Source organism: Marmota flaviventris, chromosome 3 (assembly GCF_047511675.1).
Source record: "Marmota flaviventris isolate mMarFla1 chromosome 3, mMarFla1.hap1, whole genome shotgun sequence".
In the NCBI taxonomy this organism is placed as follows: Eukaryota; Metazoa; Chordata; class Mammalia; order Rodentia; family Sciuridae; genus Marmota; species Marmota flaviventris.
Window position 1 is genome coordinate 63,062,798 of NC_092500.1, and position 13,670 is coordinate 63,076,467.

The 13,670-nt window shown below is 52.0% G+C and overlaps 1 non-coding gene across 1 annotated transcript; it reads left to right on the top strand.

Annotated features, from left to right (window-relative positions):
- Positions 1–9,838: 9,838 nt before the first annotated feature.
- Trnaa-agc (transfer RNA alanine (anticodon AGC)) lies at positions 9,839–9,908 on the top strand. The gene has a single exon. It is a non-coding gene; the product is annotated as a tRNA-Ala (tRNA).
- The last annotated feature ends 3,762 nt before the right edge of the window (positions 9,909–13,670 follow it).

Below are 13,670 nucleotides of genomic sequence, written 5' to 3' on the forward strand. Positions count from 1 at the left end.
TGCTGTCAGGTAAATTTCCCAGTAAACCCCTTTATGGAGGACCTCTTCTTACTTCAGGAAAAAACTTTCTCTTCTATAACGTCCCCACTGCTGATGGGGTGAAGGTCAGACTCCCAGCTATCATTTAGGGCTTTCTCTGATCTAGTCTTCAAACTGCCTTCCAGTCTTGTCGCCACAATCCCCCAAAGGGAGCATCTCCCCAGGAAGGTGGGTCATGCGCGTTCCATTTCCCCCTCCTGCCTGGATGGTCAGGGCAGCGCTCTTCCCACTCATCTGATGGTTTAGACCCACCCCCTCCAGGAGGCCTCTGTGACTGCCCCAGCTGATAGCAACTTCTTCCTTAGCAGGTGGTCCTTGGCATTTGGAGGGCAAGTCTTTCTGCAGGTGGTGGTGAGAGCACCCTGTCTCCCTACCTCTGAGTCTTGTAAGGCAGGGCCTGTATTTATTCATGTTTATTCCTTGGTGCCTAATATGGTGCCTGGCATCTATATAGGTAAATGGCTGAGAACCTGGCTCTAGGGAAGAGCATTCTTCTAAAGTGGATCAAATCCAAGCTCCGACTCTTTTGGCCACATGACCCTGAGCAAGCTGCTTCCCCTCTCTGGGCATGTTTCCTAATTGCATTGTGAGAAGATTTGGACTTCCCTACTCTGAGATTTTGTGTCTCTGTGGTAAAGATGGAGACAAATGCTCAATTGTAGACATATGAATAGGTAGCCTCTTTTAACCTCCCAATTGGGAAACTAGAGGTGGTAACTAGATCAATGGCATTGAACTTCAATTTGGAGAGGTCCCATCTCAGGGAGAAAGCAGGTTGGTGTCAGGTCTAGACAAATCCAAAGCAATCTTGAGCTGCTTCTTTTATCTCTTGCACCCTTAGTTTACTCACACAAAAGTGGGATTAGTGTTATAGCAGGCTTCTTTCAGACTTTAGAAAAAGGCATGTAGGTGGGAGCTTAATTCATGCACAAGGTACTCATGTGGAGTGTTATTGGGGAAATAGTGTCTGGACCCCCTCCCTTCCCAGCCCCCCTCTTGTGGGTTTTGCTCTGTTTTTTTGTCCTCTTGATAACTTCCCGGGAGGACCCCTACTCACCTCCTCTCAAATCAGCCCAAGTAGCTTGGCATCCGGGGCCTATAGGGAGTCCGTGATCAGCAGCCTGCTGGGAGGTCTGGCTGCTTCTTAGACCGCCTCAGAGAGCTTTTAGTCAGTGCCCTGGTGGAGTCTTCTCAGCAACTGCTGCTGATATGGCAGGAATCACAGCTTTTCCCACCCCTCCAGGTTCCCATATTCCTGCCTCCTCTGTCTCTAAGACATCCTGCCTTCCATTCCTGACCCTGACCTCTAGGTCTCTCCCAGCCTGAGAATTGTCCCCCTTGCCTCATCACCCTTCTCTGGGAATACTGAGGCTGGAATTCCAAGAGAGCAGGAAAATTCCTCTGAAATGTGAGAAAGAGGAGGGGTCTGGAGTGAAGAGAGACCCCTGTCTTACTTTACAACCACTGGCTTCTCTTCTTTTTCCCACATTGCCCCTGGAAGAGGGTGATGGAGGCCCCAGAGTGTATCCCCAAATTACTGAGTCCCACACATCCTTAGAGGTAGGAAACTTCCTTTGCAGAGAGCCGAAGAGGAACTGGTGCATTTTCAGGGCACTCTGGTCCCAACTTCCAGCCCCTATCCAGCTTGTGATCTCCAAGGACCTTGGATGCAACCAGACACAGTTCATGGGGTGGGAGGTTTATTCCCTCCAATGCCTCAGCCCTGGACTCTGGAGAGGAGAGGGGAAGGAAGGACTGTGGGAAAATCAAGGGAGAGGAAGCCAAGCTGAGTCTTGGAAGGAGGTGGGGATGGTTGACTGTTCCCCTCCTTAGAGTAGCTGGGAGGACCCAGTGAAATGTAAGCCTTCATCCTAGGGAGGACCCTCGAAGACAAGCAGAGGACCCAAGATGCGAAATTGAGGTCAGAGAAGGGTCAGTAGTTTACTGGGGGCTGAAGTGGCTGAAGTGGGAGCTGGAGAGATCCCAAAGTAGAAAGTGCTAAAGTCAGGGCTCAGGGAAGGTGGTTTGGCTGTGTATATGAGTATCTAGGTCACTGTGAGTAGGTGGGAGGCCCCTGGAAACTGGAGCTGAGCCACAAGTTTCTTATTTATGATGGATGGGTCTGGCTTTTGCTTACAGAAGCCCAGAGATGGAAAAGGGTTGGATAAAATCACACAGCATTTGCTCAGCACCAGGGGCTGGCTAGCCTGGCCTGGCTTTCTCTTGTTCTTATTTTCCAGGTCATTGTTGATGTGACTTGAAAAACATATGTATTCCCCATCTCTGAGATCTCCCATGCTCCCTCCAACTCTCTTCTCCCTAAATAGTTGTATGTGAACTTTGACCTCAGGAATCTGCTTTGCGGGGAGGACTTTGGGAAAACATGATCCAGACTCGTGAAGAACTCCCAACAGCTTGCAAACGACCTGTGTTAAATTGCCCCTTCAAGTGAAAATTAAAGCAAATGTCTGTTTTATGGCCATGTTTTCTTGGGCTGCAGCTATGGCAGGAGTGTAGGCAGCTCTGAGTTGGGAAGCGGGGAGACAGTGGAGGCAAGTCAGGGCGGGACACCTGGGCAGGCAGAACAGCCCTGTGCCCCGGGGGGCTCTCTGCTGTGTTCCCCTGCACCCCTCTTCTCTACCCCTTGTCTGTGTAGGGACCGTGTCAAAATAATCCTACCCCAGGAAGTCTTTCTAGAGGTCTTTCTTCCATCTCCATGAGGCTTTGGAGATACCTATCTTTCTGGGTGACAGTGGTGGAAGCCCTGAGACTGTTCTGGCCTGGGTCTATGACAGGGTTTCTCTGTCAGGCCTCTGGGGTTGCTGCTGGGGAAGAGGAAGGAGGGGCCATGGCTCACACTCCAGACCACCTCCTACCCTTGGCCTTGCACTGTTTTCTCCAGATCTAGTCCACCTTTGAAGGTTGGGATTTTTGGGGGGAGGGGTACTGGGGATTGAACTCAGGGGTACTTGACCACTAAGCCACCTCTCCAGCCCTATTTTGTATTTTATTTAGAGACAGGGTCTCACTGAGTTGTTTAGCGCCTCGCTGTTGCTGAGGCTGGCTGTGAATTCACCATCCTCCTGTCTCAGCCTCCCAGGCTGCTGGATTACAGGTGTGCACCACTGTGCCGGCAGGTCGGGATGCTGAGAGGTTTGAGGAGAGGTTCTAAGTCCCTACTCCTAATAAAATAATAAGGAACAAGGAAACCACTGTCCTACTCTAATTGCTTCATTGTACAAATGAAGAAACTAAGGCCCAGAAGGGACGCCTCAGGGAAGACCCTTTTATTGGGTGGAAGGAAATCTGGGTTCTAATTCTGCCTAAATCACTTCCCCTCTGTGGGCCTTAGTTTCCTCATGTATAAAACAAATGTTCAGATTCCATGATCATCAAAGGTTCTTTTCAGGCTGTGAAACCTTGGATAAATAAGTTTATAGTAAGGATAATAAGAGCCCATGTTTTTTTGACTCCTAGGATGTGATAGGTCCCAATTTCATGCATTTTTTTTCTTTCTTTTTTACTTTTAGCAAATAGGATCCACCAGAATCTCTCTCTCCCCCCCCCTTTTTTTTAGTTGTTGATGGACATTTATTTAATTTATTTATTCATATGCGGTGCTGAGAATTGAACCCAGTGCCTCCCACATGCTTGGCCTGTGCTCTACCACTGAGCTACAACCCCAGCCCCCTGTCATGCATTTTCCATGGGTGATCCCATTTAAAACTCAATAACTTTGAAATATCTTTATTCCTATGAGGAAACTAAGGCAGAGAGATTAAATAACTTGGCCAAACTCCTTGAATGGCAAGGGCAGCATTTGAACCCGGGTAGTCCCTCTCCAGGGTCTGGGCACTTAGTCACTACCCTTGTGAGATCTAGATCCAGGTTACCCAGTCAGAAATTGGGAGCCCAGCCCTGCTACCCATGGGTCAGTTCTCCTTCCTCTGAGCTGGGCCACCTGCCCAGCCAGGATAGTGCTGGCCTCAGGCTCTCTGGAGGAAAGACACCATGCTCAGCAGGCACCTTGCAGAAGAGGGCTTTAGGCCAGAACAGGGCTTCTGGAAGGAGGCCCGGAAAGGTGAAGAGCTTTTGTTAAAAGGGACTCCAGGAAGCTCTGAGGGTTCTTGATCAGAGTAGCAAGTGCACAGTGTTATATAAAATCCCTTCCTGGCCCCTCACACAGCAGCCTGCTCCCTTCAGAGACCTCGTGCTGGCCCGGCTGGACTGGCCTAGTCTGCAAAGCCTCTCAGGGATGACTCCTGCCACCCAATGCCACAGATATACAGTGTTCCTTCCTCCCTGGTTATTCCAGTCTCTTCTTCGAGGCTTCACTGTTAGAACTTGATGTTGGATCTGGCTTCCTCCTCAGAAGACAATTTATGGCGATATGTCGAAGACTCTGTTTTAATGAAGTTGCAAAAGTAGGTTAATGGGCTGTGGGTGTTTTTCATTCCCCTCCCCCTGCCCCATCTCCACCCCTGGGCGGATGAATGATGCGTCTTCCAGCAAGATGCAAAGTCGGGCTGAGGATCTCGGGCCTGGACTCATCAGCTCGCATATTCCTTCCTTGGCCTCCCACTCAGCTCCTCAGCACCACTCCTCCCTGCTGCTGAGAAGGTGCTCGGAATATCTAGCCCCAGTCCCTCCTGCTGTAGCTGTGACCCAAGATGCTCCAAAATCTTCCTAGAGAGAGGAGCCGGGCATTTTTGAATGGCAGGGACTGGGGCAGGTTTTGGGACCCAAGGGAAGAAGGAAGCTGGAATTAGGGAGACTGCATTTCTCTTGGGTTGGAGCGGCAGGGAGTTAGAAGCTTACCCAGCCAGGATTCAGAGAACACATCTCCAGGTGTTGTCACTGCCTCTAGTTTGTATGCATTTTCTGGTACCATGCCGGAGACAGAGCTATCCTTATAATGTTTTGCTAGGGGAGTGATGGATATGGGGGTGAAGGACTTTTTCCCTACTCGAAGTCTCTAGGGTTGGAACTCACCGTCGTCTTACTCACCTCTGAAGTGGCCCTCAGCCCCTTTCTGCTTGTCTCCAGGCTGCCCACCTCTCTGCTAATCCTTGCTTCGTACTTCTGTCTTTCAGGAAGTTGTCCAAGCTGCAAGAAGAGTTCACCATTTGCTTTCCTGGGTCCAAGATGAAGCTCTGTTATACCTGAAAGTGTGGGGGTCTCTAGAGAGAGGGGTCTGTATCTTTTCCTCCTGAATTTACTCCTGCTCCTACAACTGCCAGGGCTGGGCTCTCACAATGGGGTAGGGTTGTTTTTGGAGACACACACCCAGAAAGACTGCTGGGGACTTCAGGAGGTCCCTCTGCCTGGCCCTTCCTCCCTCCAGAAAGCCAGGAGCATGCGTACTTTCTGACACGCAATCACTCCCAAGGCAGTAAGGATCCCTCTCCATCCCCAGCCCCTCATCACCAATGAACTAAGGCTGTTGGCCAGGACTCGGGACAGGAACACCAAGACAGGGTGGAGCATGGCCTTGCCACCCTGAAACTCCACATTCCTGTGGGAGCCTGGGGCCCCTCTCTCTTTCCCTCCAAGCCCTTAAAAAAAAAAAAAAAAAGCTCTAGAGCTGGGGTTGTAGCTCAGTGGTAGAGCACTTGCCTAGCATGTGGGAGGTACTGGGTTCGAATCTCCACACTGCATATAAGTAAATAAAATAAAAGTCATTGACAACTAAGAAAAACTAAACCAAAAATGTTAAAAAAAAAAAAGCTCTAGCCTTTTTCTTTTTCTTTCTTCTTCTTCTTTTTTAAACTGCTATAGCTGCCTCATCACTGGGCCCAGGCAGTAGCACAGGCCTGTGGCCTTTTGGAGTAACTCTCTAGAAACCCTGCAGCAAAGTCCAGAAACCCCACTGTGGTCCCCAGGCCAACTCCACAGGAATACCCAGAATTCTACAGTGGCATCGAGAATCGACTATGACACCCCCAAAGCCCCATAGAAACATAACACCCAGAACTCCCAGGACAGATAGTGCTACAATGTCACCCCAAACCACTCAGGAACCTCAACATAGGCCCCTGCGGAAGCATTAAAGCTTCTCACACTGTTTTTCACGCCTCAGGCAGGGTGTTCTCTGACTCCAAAGCCCTCATTGGCCCTTCCTCTCCACTGAGTGTTGCCATGGTAGCAGGAAAAGGGAGTACACAGGACACGCATGTGGCTTGGTGGAACATGGAGCCTTCAATCGGGGTTTGGTAGAGAACCCAGTTGCCTGCCACTGTGTCAGAATGTCCAAGAGCTCAAGCAGGAGTTGGCTGAGGCTAGTTTTATTTAGAGATGGGTGAACACATGAGGATATGCCTTCTCTTTTATTGGCCCAGCTGAGGGCTCCCCTCTTCTGAAATACTGAAGAGAAGAAGCTGGAGGAGGGCAGGTTAAATGGTCCCTAAGTGTCCAGGGAGGCTGAGAAGCCATGAATACTTTGCATCTGAAATAGGAACCTTGGACCTTCTGTGGAAAATTCCACTGAGGAAGGGGAGACAGGACTCCTGGGTTCCCGTAGTCACACATGAACAGATCTGTCTGGGGTCTGAGTCTGGTAGAGGAGGGAGTAGGAATGGAGATGGTGGGAAGGGTGGAGAGTTAGGACATGGCTGTTCAGAGGGAGGAGACAGGTCCATGCCCCTTAATCTGATGAGAGAGAAGAGTCAGTCAGGTTGCATCCAGGACCCTGAGTTAGGAATAGCTGGAGGGGGTTGTTCAGTGCAGGGAGAAACAAGGGAAAGTGGAACCCAGATTTTCAAATCAGGTAGGGCTTCATGGAGGAGGAGAGCAGGCAGCAGCACTGGGAGAGAGTTAGGGAACAGAATGGGAAGGGCTCTGTGCGGGGACTCTATGGCTTTTTGGGGGGTGAAGAGTCAGTGCTCCAGGCCAAGCTGAGAGGTCTACCTGTGGTGTAAACAGGTGGTGCTCTCTGGGTGTGCAGTCCTGAGGAGGAGGGGTAAGTGTGAACCTGGATTCAGGTTAGGGACCCCAATTCACACACCCTTCTAGTGTTTTCCTCCTCTAATCTCTAAAGGTGGGGCAAAAGCACCAAGCATCTCTGATTCTTAACAAAGGTTCCCCGGCAGATGAGAAAACCACTTGGGAGGAGGCCACTTAACTTAGGCTCATGATTTAATGGATCTAAACCCTGATAGCCCCTCCCTGTGTGCGACAGTCAAGTACTGCTGGGGCTAGGACAGCATTCCCACCCCAGCTCTGCCATCAGCCAGTCCCTTTGACAGGTCTCAGTTTCCCCTACAAAATGAAGGGAGTTGCACAGATGGGTCTCCAGGACCCTGTCCACCATTTGATAGGTTTCTCATTTTCAAGATCCTTACAAGTATCAAATGAGACGATGAGCCCTGAGAGGCTTTGTCCAAGTGACAATGTGCTTTCAAAGTGTGGGTTGGCCAGGGAAGGTGCTTTGAGATGGGCCATGGGCCATCTCTCTGGCCTCAGAGCCCTGGCAGGGGATGAGGGAGCCTGGCTCCAGTGTATCTCAACCCCTCACCACAGCCTCACCCACAAAGGCACAATTCCTTTCCCCTTGTAGGCCCACCCTCAGGCTCTGGGGACCAGGCGCTGCTCAGAATGGGGGGTGGGGCTCCCAGAGGTAGGGGCAGAGGGGGTGGGAGCCTCCCTCCCGAGTGGCTCTGAGCTGGAGTACAGCAATTACGCGGGAGGATTTATGTCCCTTTGCCTTTAATCGGAAACTCCGTGTCAAGAAGAAAAATCTGCACTGTCCTCCAGCCCGGCTTCCTGCTTTATCATTATTATTGGAGGAAGGTTGATTTGGAAACTTAAAGAAAAGTGGGGTTGGGGGTGGGAGCCACCGGGGAAGGGGAAGTGTGGGGCAGAAGGGTGGCCTTTCTACTGTTTGTCCTGGTTGGTCATTAAGGAGGCAAGAGCAGGAAGGTGCTGGGGGTCCTGGAGGGCAGGTGGGAAGAGATGAGGGGCGACACTAGGGGAAGGGTTGGAGTGGGGGGAGCTTGAAGGAAGGAATATCCAGGAACTAGGGGGGTACTAGGAGAGGGGCATCATGGGCAAACATAGGGGACAACTGGGCTGAAGAGACCTAGGGAAAAGACAAGGAGGGACATGGTGGAGGGAAGGGGCACAGGGACTCTCTAGGCAGGGAGGGAGAGGGTGGAGCAACCTGAGGGGACAGACAGGGGCCTCAGGGGATGCTGTGGGAGAGAGGGAGGGTGTGGGCGTGTGGGTTGAGGGGTGCAGGAGGGCTGGGGGGTCAAGGAAGGAAGAGGCATCCAGCAGCTGGCCGGAGAAGGAGGGTGACCAGAAGGTATAGCCAGTGCTTGGTTTGTGCAGAGCTGGACCAGGGACCATGCAACTATGGCCATCATAGTTCGTATCTGTTTCCCTGAAGTCTCTCTTCTCTTGGTCACCCAGGACCCATGCTTCCTGGGTTCCCGGGCGGAGCGGCTCAGGTCTCTCACACAGCCCCAGGGTTTTGCCTTCCACTTTGAGAATTGTTTCTTGGGTAATTTGGTAGAGTGGTTGGGAATATGCTGTGGGACCCCTTTGACTCTCAGGCCCTTAGAGGCCTGGAGCAGAAGTGTCAGGGACAGAGAAAGGCTTGCACTCTGAGGAGGGGTGGACCCCAAGCGAGAAGGCATTCTTCAGCCCTCTGCCCCGTGTGGAAGCCCCCTGGTTATTCTTCCAGTTGCCAGGATTTCATTCTGATGTGTGGAAAGGCACCAGTTCTGGGATCAGGCTGGTACAAATCCCGTCTCTGGCGCTGACAGCCTGTGCACACCTCTCTGAACCTGGGGTTTGGCATCCGCAACATAACGACAGTTACTATCTACCCAGCAGGGTGTTGAAGGATGAGGGATAATTAGGTGAAGTATCAGCATAGAGTAGGCTTTCCAAATACGCCCTGCCCATCTGAGGGCAGCACCCAGTATATACAACCTCTCTACTTTTTCTTTGTGTTTCTTCATCTAATCCTCATGACAACTTAATGCAGGAGCCTGGGTAGATGTCATTATCCTCGTGTTAATGATGGGAAGCATGGTACAGAGTGGTTGAGAGACTTGCCTAAGGCCACACAGCATGTCACTGGAGCAAGAAGTTGAGACAGATCCATAATACCACCTGCTGGGCATTAGATCTTCTTCTGGGTCTCCTTCCTTCATCCTTACCAGAGCCCCACATCTAGTACTGGGATCCAGCGTCTGCTTTGGGATGCTCAGTGAAGTGGCTCAGCTTCCAATCCTCCTGCAGCCTGGGCTGTGCCTACCCTCATGCACCTCCTCCCCAGCTCCACTAAGAGGTTTATAGCCGTTTATGAGCAATTTCTGTCCATATATCACCGGAGATATATAGCCAGGCAAATATTAGGGACCCAAGCGGAGGTTTTAAGAGGTGAATTTTATTGCTGCTGAAAGAAAGCATGATAGACAGCCTGTGGAGACCCACCTTCCCTTGTGCTCAGTGGTGGCCGGGCGGTGGCAGCATGGGCTGGGGCTCAGCAGCGAAAACCTGTCTGGGAAGCTTGAGCACCGTGCCAGCACCCAGGGGTGCCTGGTGGATGGAAATTTGCAATGGGTGAGTCTCTGTTTCTCAAAGAGCCACATGAGTGGGTGTGGGGGACACAGGAGGTCAGAGGGCACTGGCTAGTTCGGTCTGAACACCCCCTCCAACTTGGGCAGGAAGGGTTAGACCCTCAAGAACACAGATTGAAGTGAGACACACTTAGGAAAGACTCCTCTGCACAGGCCATGGGAAGAGACTGTGGGATTTCTTTGGCTGGAAGTCCTTAAAAACCAGATCTGGGTTGTAGCTCAGTGGTAGAGCGCTTGCCTAGCATACAAGAGGCCCTGGGTTCAATCCCCAGCCCTGCAAAAAACCTAACTCAACAACAAAAAAACTGGATTGACCAAGAAGACCACCTGCCCCGAGACAGAGGGCTGGACAGTGTGACTCCCTGTGCTCTTGAGCCCCTGCCCCAGGTAGTGCTGGAGGAACCCCTGGGGAGAAGGTCATCCTTGACCATCTTTGGGGTTCTATCCTGGGTGCCTAGCTCTTGTGCCTCCTGCCTTCTGTGGGCTGCTGGGCATGGGTGAGTGGCAGGAGGGTGAGGAGAGCCTTCTTGGCTTGTAGCATATGGAGAGAAGATGTCCCGGGGAATCCTCGCTCCTGATTTAAGCAGCTCCGACAGCTTTATGGTGCCTCCTTGAGTGAGCCCCCAACGTTGGCCGTTTAACTTTTTAGCGTCGTTTAATGCTTAGACTCTGGCGGACAGGCAGGCCTCTCGGCCCCAGAGGCAGCAGCACTAAATCAGGACACTCTGAGGCCCCAATAAATAATTTTTACAGGGCACGCAGCCCATAGATCACCAGTGGGGGTGGGGGGAGAGTGGCTGTGATATTTCAACCATTGTCATATGTGACTACCCTGTGCTCTGACTCCAGGTTGTCCACATGGCAGCCGGCTTCATAACCACAGTTGATTTGGGGTCCTTTGCTGAGGGTAGGGCAGGGATAGGGGAGATGGTACCTCCATAGCCCCAGCCAGTAGAGAACCCGTGGCCTCCCATGGCCTGGAAGTAAGGCGTGTCTACTCAACTCGCTCCCAGCCAAAGAGATCAATGTTGCCTTTGCTATTCTCCTGACCTCCTCTGGAACCTGAGGAAGTTCAAGAAAGAGGAAGCCTGTGCCTGGATGCAGGGCAGCACTAGACCCGGCCTGCTAAGGCCCGAGGTAAGTAGGAAATGGGCCGTTTCCTTAGGCCACTTATGCTTCTAGAGCGAAAGACAGAGGTGCAGAGACACAGAGGGAGGGATTGGGAGTGTGGATGGAGATGGAGGAAATGGAGGGACAGGCCCGGTCACGAGAGGGACAGAAAAATGAAGACCAAAAGACATAGGCAGAAAGACTGTCTCCCCAGTCAGGGGAGCCAGGCAGGGTTTGTGGCAGAGGAGGAGGCCTTTCCCTAAAGCCTGGTACCAAGCCAGAGAAACAGCAGGACCCGCAAGCCTGGGGCCTGTGTCCACGCAGGCCTGCCCACCCGAGCCCTTCCATGGCTCCAGGCCTGTGTTTCCCTGCACCAGCTCCACACTGCCCCCTCCCCCTCCCCTCAGTGCCCTTGCCCTGTCCCCTCATCTGTAAGGTCCTGGGATTTGCAGGGACACTTAATCCATATGGAGCTGATTCATTCCCATCTAAATCATCTCCATGAGCTTCCCTAAGAGCCCTCTGATGTGCCAGCCTCCATTCCTCTCCCTGGGCGAGGGTGGGCTGGGGGCTGCCAGTAAACAAACCTCAGCCGCCTTCCATCCATCCTGGCCTCGTCCATCAGTCCCACCAAGACCATTCATCTCTCCTGCCTTGGTCCCCCTACTCCTCCAATCCCTCCATCTACCCATCTGTCTCTTCCTGTGTTCCCTCCTCTTCACACCCATTGATTGGAGACTCCTCCTCCCCATTGACTGGAGACTCCTCCTCCCCTCTGTTCCAGGTAGGATCTAGGGGGGCCATCTCAGCCACTCTGCTGCCTTCAGACAGGAGTCTTACCTTAATTCTGGCTCAGCAAGGTGAGGGTGCTCCTCGTTCATTACCTCCCAAGAAGAGAATCCTTCAAGTTGGATGATTTTTCTATACAGTATTGATGCCCTATGGAAGTTCTTTCTTCTGTCTAGCTTGTGTGCTTGACATTCACATAGGATTGCCTGCCTGAATGAGAATGAGGCAAGATTACAAAGTTCTATTCAAGCATGAGAGTCTCCAAGATTTGTAATATGTGCCTTTATGGGTTAATGGGTTGTGTGAGGTGGAAGCCCAGGGAGATGTTCTCCTTCCATCTCCTCCAGCAGAGTCCAGCCAAGTGCCAAGCACTGGGTGCTCAACGTCAATGACTTTTTGGCCACAATCTTGTCAGCTCCAAGGAGTTTAAATACATGCCAGCATACAAGTTGGGGAGGTTTTTGGTGGAATGATTGACCAAATGGGTCTCATACAGGACTCAGGGAAGCCGGATCATCACATCTCTAGCTGGGGAGGGTGTTCAGGAAACATTAAGAAAATGTCTCTTACTTTTTTTTTTTTTTGGTACTGAGGATTGAACTCAGGGGAACTTGACCACTGAGCCACATCTCCAGACCTATTTTATATTTTATTTAGAGACAGGATCTCACTGAGTTGCTTAGCACCTTGCTTCTGCTGAGGCTGGCTTTGAACTTATGATCCTCCTGTCTCAGCCTTTTGAGCTGCTGGGATTACAGGCATGTGAGATGTCTCTTACTTCTGCCTAATTTTTTCCCATTTTTTTTTGCAGTGCTGAGGATGGAGTCCAAGGTCTCAAGCAAGTCAGGTAAGTGATCTACCACTGAGCTACATGCCCAGGCCCCACTCAAACTTCTTAACCCAGACCTGCAGGTAGAGATTGTCCAAATAACTCTGTCTTGGTAACTGTGGGGTTGGGGGGAAGAGGAGAGGAGGAGGAGGAGGAAGAGGAGGAGGAGGGGTACTGATGGGGCCTTCCATGGTTCTTTGGGGGAAACTATTTACATACAGGAATATGAAGAGAATGCAGAGGGCACTGCTGCCCCCAGCCCCAGCCTCGTGCATTCTGGCCCTTCCCCTCTCAGCTCTTCATCTCAGCTCAGGAAAGGCGATTCTAAGGATGGGCTGGGAGACTGCTAGCCCCACAGGAGAGGAGCCAGGAGCAGTTCTGGCCCCACCTCAGCTTCCTGTGCACAGCATCCTCAGGAGCTGCGGACTGGCCTGCCTCTGAGGTGGAGACTTGGGTCAGACTCTAGTACCCTGCAGTGGGTGGGGGAGAGGTTGGCACCGATGGTGGAGGTGAAGTCACAAGGAGGGATGAGACAGTTGTAGTAGGTGTGTCCACCTGGATTCTATGGTATGGCAAAGTGGAGAGGTGGGTGAGAGGGAGGAGGAACAGGAGCCAGCTGGTGCCTCGCCACTGGCCATTTCCTCCCTGAGACCGAGGACCCTTTGCTGAGCATCCACCCCCTTTCCCAGACCAAACCCACTGCAGGAATTCTCCCGGCTCCCCACACCTTCTGCCCTCGCTGTTGGTCCCCTCCAGGGAGTCACCCTGAGTGCACAGGCTAGGTGGGGCTCTTCCAGCTGCTCTCCAGCTGTGAGGATCCCTTACATGCCCACCCCCTAAAGAGAAGGCTCTCATACTTCTCAGAAAGATGAGAAGGGTGGGGTGGGGGACAGGGGCTGGAGGGGCCGGAGCTCACCACTTGCCCCAGTGTGTGAACATATGTGTGGGAGGGAGGGGCCTGCAGGTGGCAAGGCCCAGCTTAAGAGTGATGGAGTGTTTCTTAGCTCTTTGAGCTAGAGACATATGGGGTATTAAGACCAGGCAAATGAGAAATGATTGCCTAGGAGAGAGGACATGGGGGAATAAGAAAAAATTCGAGCCAGTGAGACCCATCGCCATACACCCCCGTCTCCATCATGACCTGACCCCTCTGTGCCGGGCTGGATTAAATTCTGTGGGGAGGGAGAGGCTTGAGAACTGTCCCTCAGGGCCCCCTGAAAAAAAAACTGTCCCCCAAATGTGCTACACAGGCAGAGGGAGCTGGGGACAATTGTTCCAATCCTACAGGTGGAACAACCACATGGAGATTTTCTCAC